Source organism: Mesoplodon bidens (genome assembly GCF_964165515.1).
Source record: "Mesoplodon bidens genome assembly, chromosome: X".
Classification (NCBI taxonomy): Eukaryota; Metazoa; Chordata; class Mammalia; order Artiodactyla; family Ziphiidae; genus Mesoplodon; species Mesoplodon bidens.
The window spans coordinates 80,341,839-80,352,683 of NC_138163.1; positions in this window are offsets into that span (position 1 = coordinate 80,341,839).

Sequence of the window (10,845 nt, forward strand, 5' to 3'; positions counted from 1 at the left end):
GGAAGTGGCAGCAGGTGGTGGGTGGAGATAACTGAAACAAAATTTTAAAAATGTTGATCATTGTGGAAGCTCGTTTGATGGACACATGGAGGTTGAATGTACTATTCTCTCTACTTTTGTGTGCTTTTAAATTTCCATAAGAAAAAGTTGTGATATATATTGGTGAATGACAGGAAGAACAATAGCAGGGGCCAGATCACAAAGGGCTTCCTGTGCCAGGTAGAGGACGCTAGGCTTGATCCTGCAGGTAGGGAGCCATCAAAGACTTTTTAGCCAAAGAGTGGCTTGATCAGATTTGCATTTTAAAAACATCGCTGTAGGGGCTTCCCTGGTGGCGCAGTGGTTGAGAGTCGGCCTGCAGATGCAAGGGACATGGGTTTGTGCCCCGGTCCGGGAGGATCCCACATGCCGCGGAGCGGCTGGGCACGTGAGCCAGGGCCGCTGAGCCTGAGCGCCCGGAGCCTGTGCTCCGCAACGGGAGAGGCCACAACAGTGAGAGGCCCGCGTACCGCAAAAAAACATGGCTGTAGCCGCTGGGACAACAGAAATGAGCCTGCTGAGGCCCAGCTCCAAAGTGACTGAGAAGCCTCTGTTTACTTCTGATGGAATGAGTCCTAGTGCCTTCCTCTCTCGGCCTGCCCACAGTGCCTTTCTTACTTGGTGAGGCGGGGGGATGGGGGGAGTGTAATGGAAAGACTTTACTTTTTTTTTTTTTGCGGTACGCGGGCCTCTCACTGTTGTGGCCTCTCCCGTTGCGGAGCACAGGCTCTGGATGCGCAGGCTCAGCGGCCATGGCTCACGGGCCCAGCCGCTCCGAGGCATGTGGGATCTTCCCGGACCGGGGCACGAACCCGTGTGCCCTGCATCGGCAGGCGGACTCTCAACCACTGCACCACCAGGGAAGCCCAAGACTTTACTTTTTTTTTTTTTTGCAATAGATGCTTGAAGTAAAAACATTCAAACAATAAGATAATGGTTCCCTCATAACCCCATACTCAGCACTCACCACTGTTAGCAGTTTGGAGTTTTTATCTCCAGACTTTTTTCATTTAGTCCATAAATTCTTATTGAGCACCTACTATGTACCATGCAGCATGCCAGGCACTGGGGTTATATCTGTGGACAAAACAGACAACAATCCCTGACCCCAGGGAGCTGGCATTATGCATATATGACCACTTGACTTTTTTTTTACATGAATGAAATCATCCTTTCTGTTAACCTGATTTTTCTCACTTTGTTATACACCATGGACAGCTTTCCATATCAATCCACAAAGAACTACCATATTATCTTTTATGACATATTTCAGACATACCAAAAAATCTGGATACCATAAAGTGGTCACATTATATGGATATTCCAAAATTTGTTTAACTTGCCCCCTAATGCTGAACGTTCAGAATGCTCTCATTTTTCCTTACAGATAAAAACACTGCACAACAAGAAAACTACTAGAGCTAATAAATTCGGCAAAGTTGCAGGGTACAAGGTAAACGAGCAAAAATCAGTGTGTTTCTATATCCATGAACAACCTGAAAAGGAAATTAAGAAAATTCGATTTACAATAGCATCCAAAAGAATAAAATAGTGGGGCTTCCCTGGTGGCGCAGTGGTTGAGAATCTGCCTGCCAGTGCAGGGGACACGGGTTTGAGCCCTGGTCAGGGAGGATCCCACATGCCGCAGAGTGGCTAGGCCCGTGAGCCACAACTATTGAGCCTGCGTGTCTGGAGCCCATGCTCCGCAACAAGAGAGGCCACGATAGTGAGAGGCCCGCGCACCATGATGAAGAGTGGCCCCCGCTTGCCACAACTAGAGAAAGCCCTCACACAGAAATGAAGACTCAACACAGCCAAAATAAAGAAATAAATTAATAAACTCCTACCCCCAACATCTTCTTTAAAAAGAGAGAGAGAGAGAGAGAGAGAGAGAGAAAAGATGGAAAAGCCATTGTTTAAAAAAAAAAAGAATAAAATAGTTAGAAATAAACCTAGCCAAAGAGGTGAAAGACTTGTATATCGAAAACTACAAAATGTTACTGAGAGAAAATGACACAAGTAAATGAAAGACATATGTGTTCATATTGGAAGACTTAATTTTGCTACAGTGTTGCTACTGCCCAGAGTTATCCACAGATTCAATGTAATCACGATGACTTTTTTGCAGAATTGGAAAAATCCATCCTGAAGTTCATATGGAATCTCAAGCAACCACAAATAGCCAAAACAATCTTGAAAAAGAAGAACAAAGTTGGGACGTCCCTGGTGGCACAGTGGTTAAGAATCCGCCTGCCAATGCAGGGGACACGGGTTCGAGCCCTGGTCCGGGAAGATCCCACATGCCGGGGAGCAACTAAGCCCGTGCGCCACAACTACTGAAGCCCTCGTGCCTAGAGCCCGTGCTCCACAACAAGAGAAGCCACCACAATGAGAAGCCGGTGCACTACAACGAAGAGTAGCCCCCACTTACCACAACTAGAGAAAGCCGACGCACATCAACAAACACCCAATGCAGCCAAAGATAAAAATAAATTAATTAATCAATAAAAAAAAAGAACAGGACTCACTGTTCCTGATTTCAAAGCTTACTACAAAGCTACAGTAATCAAAACAGTACGTTAATGGCACAAGTATAGACATACAGCCACTGGAACAGAATTGAGAGTAGAGAAATAAACCCACACATTTATGGCCAACTGATTTTGGACAAAGGTGCCAAATCTATTCAATGGGGAAAGAACAGACTCTTCAACAAAGGGTACTGCAAAAAATAAAAAAAGTTAAAAAATAAACCACAAAGTTGGACCTCTACCTCACACCATAAATAAAGATCAACTCCAACTGGATCATAGGGGACTTCCCTGGTTGTGCAGTGGTTGGGAATCCACCTGCCAATTCAGGGGACATGGGTTCGATCCCTGGTCCGGGAAGATCCCACATGTCACAGAACAACTAAGCCTGTGCACCACAACTACTTAGCCTGCGCTCTAGAGCCCGCGAGCCACAACTGCTGAAGCCTGCATGCCTGGAGCCCGTGCTCTGCAACAAGAGAGGCCACTGCAGTGAGAAGTCCGCGCACCACAATGAAGAGTAGCCCCCGCTCGCAGCAACTAGAGAAAGCCCACGAGCAGCTACGAAGACCCAACACAGCCATAAAAAAATAAACTTATTTTTTTTGAAAACTGGATCATAGACCTAAATGTAAGAGCTAAAACCATGAAACTCTTAGAAGAAAACATAGGGGTAAGTCTTCATGACCTTGGGTTTGGCAATGGATTCTTAGATATGACACCAAATGCAGAAGCAGCAAGAGGAAAAATAGATAAATTGGACTTTTTCGAAATTAAATATTTTTGCTGCTGCAAAGGACATTGTCAAGAAAGTGAGAAGACAACCCACAGAATGGGTTAAGATATTTGCAAATCATATATCTGATAAAGATTTAGTATCCAGAATGTATAAAAAACTCAGCAGCAAAAAGACACACAACCCAGTTTAAAAATGCGCAAATAACTTGTTTAACCATTTCTCCAAAGAAGATACAAAAATGGACAATGAGCAGATGAAAAGATGTTCAACATCATTAGTCATTAGGGAAATGCAAATCGAAACCACAATGAGTTGCCAGTTTATTCCTATTTGGATGGCTATAATAAAAATAAAACAGAAAATGAAGAGAGTCTATGAAGATATGGAGAAATTGGAACCCTCATATATTGCTATGGGAATACAAAATGTGGAAAACTGTTTGGCAGTCCCTCAACAAGTTAAACATAGAATCACCATATGACCCACCAATTCTAGTCCTAGGTATATGCCCCAAAAGAATTGAAAATGGAAGTTCAAATATTTGTACATGAGTATTCATAGAAGCAGTCTTCATAATAGCCAAAAGGTGGAAACGACTAAAGTGTCCATCAATGGAGGAATGAATGAAAACATTGTGGCATATGCATACAGTGGAATATTATTCAGCTGTAAAAAAGGAATGAAGTACAGATACATGTTACAGTACTTGAAAACATCACGCTAAGTGAAAGAAGCCAGATACCAAAAGTTGCATAGTGTATGATTCCATTTATATTAAACATCCAGAATAAGCAAAAGCATAAAGACAGAAAGCAGATTGGTTGCTGTCTGGGCAGAGGGGGAAATGGGGAGTAACTGTTTAATGGGCATGGATTTTATTTTGAGGTAATAAAAGTGTTTTGAAACTAGGCAGAGGTGGTGATTGCACAAAATTGTGAATATACCAAATGCCATTGATTTATTGACTTAAAAATGCCTAATTTTATGTTATGTGAATTTTGCCTCAAAGAAAAAATATTGCAATGAAGATTGTCTCACTTACACCCTTGCACATTTGTTGTATTATTTCCTTATGATACCTTTGTAGAAATGGAACTGCTGGATCAAAGGGCGTGGGCATGGGGCTTCCCTGGTGGCGCAGTGGTTGAGAATCTGCCTGCTAATGCAGGGGACACAGGTTCGAGCCCTGGTCTGAGAAGATCCCACATGCCGTGGAGCAACCAGGCCCGTGAGCCACAACTACTGAGCCTGTGCGTCTGGAGCCTGTGCTCCACAACAAGAGAGGCCGCAATAGTGAGAGGCCTGCGCACCGCGATGAAGAGTGGCCCCCGCTTGCCACAACTAGAGAAAGCCCTCGCACAGAAACGAAGACCCAACACAGCAAAAATAAATAAATAAACTCCTACCCCCAATATCTAAAAAAAAAGGGGGGGGCGTGGACATTAAAAACAGATAATGGATTTTGATCCCCAGAAGTGTTCATTGTTTGAATTTTGGTTGCTGTGATTTTATTAGTGAGATTGGACAAGTTTTTGTATGCTTAGCAGTAAGTTAACTATCTGTCTCTTCCATTACACTCAAGACCTTTCCCACCTGTTCATGTCAGCACTCCTGACTGGCACACAGTAGGACTTTAGTTGTAGTGGTGAGGAGCTGAAGGGAAAGCAGTGACTGTCAGCTCTTCCTGGTTCCCCCAGGCGCCAAGGCTAGCTCTCGACGTCCAGTGCAGTTCTAACACACATTCCCCCAGAAGTCACCTAAACGCTGTTGGGATTCACACTGTGAGTGGCATGGAGGGCATGGGTTTGTATTAGTTGGAAATGGAGATAAAGACAGAATAAGAGTGAGAATGAGGGTTAAACTGCGAGGTGGGAATAATGTTTACATGTGTCTGTGAATGGAGACAAACAGAAGAGAAACCACCAAAATCACAGCTATATACTGGGGGCGGGGGGTGTCATTTGTCAAGGCCTTCTCCAGTCTTCCCTGGCTGGCTTCTCTGCCAGGCTTGTGGCTGCCGCCCTGAAGCTTTCCTGCCAGACTGGACTTCCTCCTCTGAAGGCACCTGTCAGCTCCACGGCGTTGTCCTGGGGTTACCAGCCTAGAAGGCGGGAGAGAGGGGCAAATGCCATCCTTCCAACCCTACCCACACTGTCCCTGAGTTACGGGGCTCTCCTCTACCAGCCTTCATCTGATTTTCACTCATATTCTTTTCTCCTTTGAGGAATATTCTGCAGAATCTGTTTCATATTCCACCCCTGAGCCCATCTGGCTAATCTCTGCCCCATCTCACTTCTGACTCTGCTGCAACTTCTCTCTCCCACACCCAGAAGCCGGACTCTCCAGCTCAGCCATTCCTTCACTCAACAGATATTTATTGATAGCCTGCTATGTGCCAGGCAGTATACTAGTCATCAGAGATACAGAAGTGAACAAAACACAAAAATCCCTACCCTTGTGGAACGTGCACTGTAGCTGGACAGACAGAACAAATATAATATGGCAAGTGGTGATGAGTCCTATGCAGAAAAATAAAGCAAGGTAAGCGTTGAGAGTGACAGGATTGCTGTTTTAGATAGGGTGCCCAGGGAAAGCCCATGTGAAGAGCTGACATTGAGCCAAGATCTGAATGCAGTGAGGTGACAAGCCATGTGGCTCCCCTGTAAAGTGTTCCAGGCAGAGGGAACAGCAAATACAAAGTGCCTGAGACCTTGTCACATGTGAAAAACATCAAGGCCAGTGTTCCGGAAGCGAAGGGAATTGGGGGGAGGAGAGAGTGCAGAGAAGTAGGAGGGCCCAGGTCCTACAGGCGCTGTAAGGACCTCGACCTTTGCCCTGGGGGAGATGGAGCGCTGTTGGAGGCTCCTGAGTAGAGAAGGACGGGATCCCTCTGGCTCCTGCGTGGAGAACAGACTGGAGGGCATGGGGGAGCAAAGAGACCAGTCAGGAAGCTGCGGCAGTGGTCTAGGTAAGAGAGGACAGTGGCTATATATGTATAACTGAATCACTTTGGTGTACACTTGAAATTAACACAGCACTGTAAATTAACTATACTTCAATTTTTTTTTTAATTAAAAATGAGAGACAGAGAGAGAGATGACAGTGGCTTGGACCAGAGTGGTGGCTGTGGAAGTGGTGAGAAGTGGTTCGGCTCCTGGATGTACTTTAAAGAGACAGCTGACAATCTGCTTATCAGTTGAACATAGGGTGAGAGAGAAAGACAAGGTTTGGGGCCTGAGAAACTGAGTGAACAGAGGTGCCATTTACTGAGCTTGGGAAGCTGGTGTGGGTGGGGGTGGGATGGGGGATGGGGGATCAAGTGCCTTATTGGCCTGAGTTCAGGAGGAAGGACTGGGGTCTCTCCTGGAAGCTTAGGGCTCAGCTCGATTGCTTGCTGGTGGGGGTGGAGGGTGGATGGAGAAAGTGGAGGCAATGCACATGGTTTACTGAGTAACAAACCGTACCAGGCTCCATGTATAATCTGCCTGCGCCACCTTCAGTGGGCACATCGAGGCTGAATTTCTTAACGTGGCATCCTTACCGACCCCATCCTGTGCTGCTTTCCTAGTTCCCATTAATGCCTTTGCACATGCTGTCCCCAACACCTGGTGAATGCTGGCCCTCTGCTCAGATGTCATCTCTTCTTATCTCCCGCTTGATTCGATCTGTCTGCTTTTCTATCTCCCCCACTGTATTGGGAACTCCTTGAGGGCCAAATTGGCACCGTGGTCCCCTCTGAGGCCTTGGTGACCAAAACAGGGACGAGCAGGGGCTCAGCTCATGTCTGTGGCCCGAAGGAACAACTATGTAGGAATAGCCGCAGCCCTGAGCCCACCCCGATGGGTCGGGAGGCTTGACTTCCCACACAGGCATATGTGACAATGAGGAAAACAGGGCCAAGGAGGTGAAGTCAAGCTTGGAACTGGACTTGGATTGGAAGTCTGACTCCATCCCCCAAGCAGCAGGGAATAGGGGTCAGAGAAGAGTAATTACTCACATGTGTACAGCACTTGAGAGTTTATAGCCACAGACATTATCTCATTCAACCCTGGCACAGCCTCATGAGGTAGGTATTCTTATTTTTCCCACTTTCATGGAAGGAAACTGAGGCCCAACGACCTAAAGTCACTTGCCCAAGAGCACACAGCTAGGAAGTGGCAGCGTCAGTTCTTGAACAAAGGTCAATCTGATGGCAGAGCCCCGGGCTCTGGACCTCAGACTAGGTCAGGCCTCAAGCTGGCTGGGAAGGTGACCAGTCGGGTCTGCACAGCCGTTTCCCCCTCCCTACCTGTCCCTCCTGTGTACCAAGCTGGTGGCAGTATGAATTGGCATTTACCCATCCCCTCAGACCAGGCGAGGCCAGGGCCAGGCAGCCTGGGATTCAAATGCAGCAGGGATCATCCAGAGGCGAGACTCCAAAGGTATCACTTGGTAGAAGTTTGAAGAAAATGCAAAGAGGCTATGGGAACCTTCCTTCCTCTTCCCAAGGAAGGCTTCAGCCTGGCTAAGAGTCTGTCCCGGCCCAAAGCCCCTTCTTTCTGGTTGGGCGCGGGGCCCAGAGAGTTCTTGGCTGGCAGCAGCTGGGCCCTTGCACCTGTGGGTCTGGCTCCCCTGCTTCACAAACACACGCCCCCACCAAGCTCGGTGCTGCTTCCAGATGGCCGGTCACTTATGCCTTCACCCCACTTTGGGCCTTTCTCTTTCCCATTTGATTTCTTTTCCTTGCCTTGTTTTCTTCCCAGGCGTTCACATTCTTGTTCTTCTGCTCTCTCCTTCTCTGTCCGCTGAATCATTTCTTTCTGCTCAGTCTGTCTGTCTCTTTTCCTCTGACTCTAACCAGGTAGCAATGCAGTGCTAGCTTCCTCCTCTGTAACAGTGTGAGGTTCAGATGAGGTCATCTTTCCAGGCCCCACTGGCTCTGACATTCAGTTTTGAGGAAAGGCAAGAACCTTGGGGTGGGGGGTAGCTAGAGAGCAAGAAAGGGAGATAGAAGCAGGCAGAGCTGGATTCAAATCCCAGCATCCTCATTTGCTGGCTGTGTGACCTCAGCAAGGTTGCCTCACCTCTCTGAGCCTCCTTCTGTAAAATGGGATTGATAATAATAGCGATGACCTCAGTGGGGGAGAAGGGGCTGTGAATGGACCCTGCTCATGGGTGGGAAAGTCCTTTCGGAACTATAAGGGGCAGGTCCCAGCAGACATTACGTTACTTAGAAGGCAGTGAGGCCCACTGGTCACTAGCAGAGGCTCTGGGGCCTGGTTTGAATCCTCAGCCCAAAACTAACAGGGTGTAGGACATAGGCAAGCTGCCTAACATCTCTGTGCCTCAATTTTCCTATCAGAAAAATAGAGATGAGGTAACAATAGTAGTCGCCCAGCACCTCAGGCTGTTGTGGGGATTCGAGGAGAGAATAAATATGGAACACTAAGAACAGTGAGGGTCTGTCACCTAGTAAGTGCCCGGGAAACATTACCATTGATGTTCTTCATCAGCGCTGGGAGGGATAAAACTCTCCTGAGGTGGCATTCGTAGGGGTGCTAGGCCACTGCAGGAACATCAGCCATGTGCTCATCCAGGCTCAGCTCTTTGCAGGGCTTCCGAATATGTTTGTTCAGATCATACCCCACACAGGGACCCCTGAAATTCAGCTTGTGCTCCTCCTGCAAAGCCGCGTGCCCCGGGGTGAGGGTTGTGTAAATCCCAGAGGGAGCAGCACCGTTTCTAATTGGTCCTCCCAGAGGAGGTGACTTTTTGTGATTGACACAAGGAGCCTGGGTGTGCTGGCTGAGGGCATTGTCTCAGTGTGGAGCCAGCAGAGGGACCCTGGGTCACTGGGCCTGTGGCCCTCTCCTCGTGGCTGGCAGCAGAGTCTGCACCCTGACCCCCTGAGCGACCTTAGATCCTCCATCTGTCTCCAGCTCTAATTGCTGATCCCCAAAAGGATAAGCGTCTGTGGCTGTGGGGATCCAGGGAAACCTTTCCAGTCCCCCAGGTTGTACATGTGAGATGCACCCTAACCACATTCACACAGCCATGTTTGTCTGAGCCAACCCCAGAGGCAATCAGGGCAACTGGTCCAAGCTGGGAGACTTCTCCATGCCAGCAGACTAGAGGAATAGTGGGGTCCATGATGGATCATGAGTGGAAGTCTGAGGTCTCGGATGCGATTGAATATTGGGAGGCTGGGAAGGCAGGACCCCAGAGCCCAAGAGAGACAAGAGCAGGGTAGTACTCCCAGCACAGACATGAGATTGGGGGCCCAGGGGCTGCCACATCACTTCAGGGCTCAGGTGAGGGGAGCAGTTTCAGCCTGATGCTGCAGGAATCAAGGCCAGACTAAAATGGCCTCACCTTCTGAAGGATGAAGTCAGCTGTGCTCACCTAAAAGTGGCGGGTGGCAGAAAAGAGAGAGTATACAAGACCCCAAAGACTTGTGTTCTAGAAGCTGAAGGGAAGCGAGGGAAGGCCTAGTATGTTGAGGCCCAGTCGAAATGTATTTAGCAAAGTAAGATGAGGCCCCTGTCACTCCGTGGCATGGGGAAATTTATGGACTGAGATCCCTTCACGGCGCCCTTTAGGGATTTGAAGCATGTAGCACGACTGTGCTGGGCTCCAGGGGCTGCGGTGAGCAGAGGAAAGGAGCGCTGCAGTGAAGCACCCGTGTCCTGCGCCTCAGGAGAAAGCCCCTCTCTGTGCTTGCGGAGAGACGCAGGGAACGTTCCCCCCAGTTTGGCCGAAAGTCATCCTGCCGATTGCTCTTTCTGACACAACCTCACACTTTCTTTCCAGTCCTATATTCCTGGCTGTGTGCAAGCTATTTCCACTTGGATGTTCTGCCAACAGCTTAAACTAAACATGCTTAAAGCAGAGTTTCTCTTCCCCCACAAAAACCTCACACCTTCCCAAGGCCTCCAGCTTCACTGCCGTCACCCAAACAGCCCAGGGCCTGGCTGGCCCAGCTGTGTCTCTTTCTCGCCGACACCAGCACCTTTCTCCCTCCCTGCCTTTGAACCTTGTGCTTTTCCCTAGATAATAGTTTTCAGAGTCCTCTTTGCCATCCTCGGGCTGCAGCCCTCTCCCACCCCGCACCTCATCTCTGGAGACCCCTGCCACAGACCCTAACTGGGCTCCCCCCTCAAGGGTCTCTCCCTCAAGGTGGGCCACGAATACCTTCTGCCCCCCACACATTGACCACCAACTGCAGTGGGAGAGGCCGGGCATCCGTTCTAGAAGCAAGAAGAGCATAGACACCGATAACAGAGGAGCAGGGAGGCTAGAGGGAGTGTTTGGCCTTAGGGGTGAGTCCCACCCTGTTGTGCATCCCAGCTCCAGAGGAGCAGGGAGGCTAGAGGGAGTGTTTGGCCTTAGGGGTGAGTCCCACCCTGTTGTGCAGCCCAGCTCCGCTGCTTACTAGTTTTGCGATCTTGGGCCTGTTATTTCACCTCTCTGGGCTCAGTGCCTTTCTCTCTAAAATGGGGTGATAGTGCTGACTTCCTAGGCCTCTTGTGAAGTTAAATGCCAGGAGGGAGCACACAG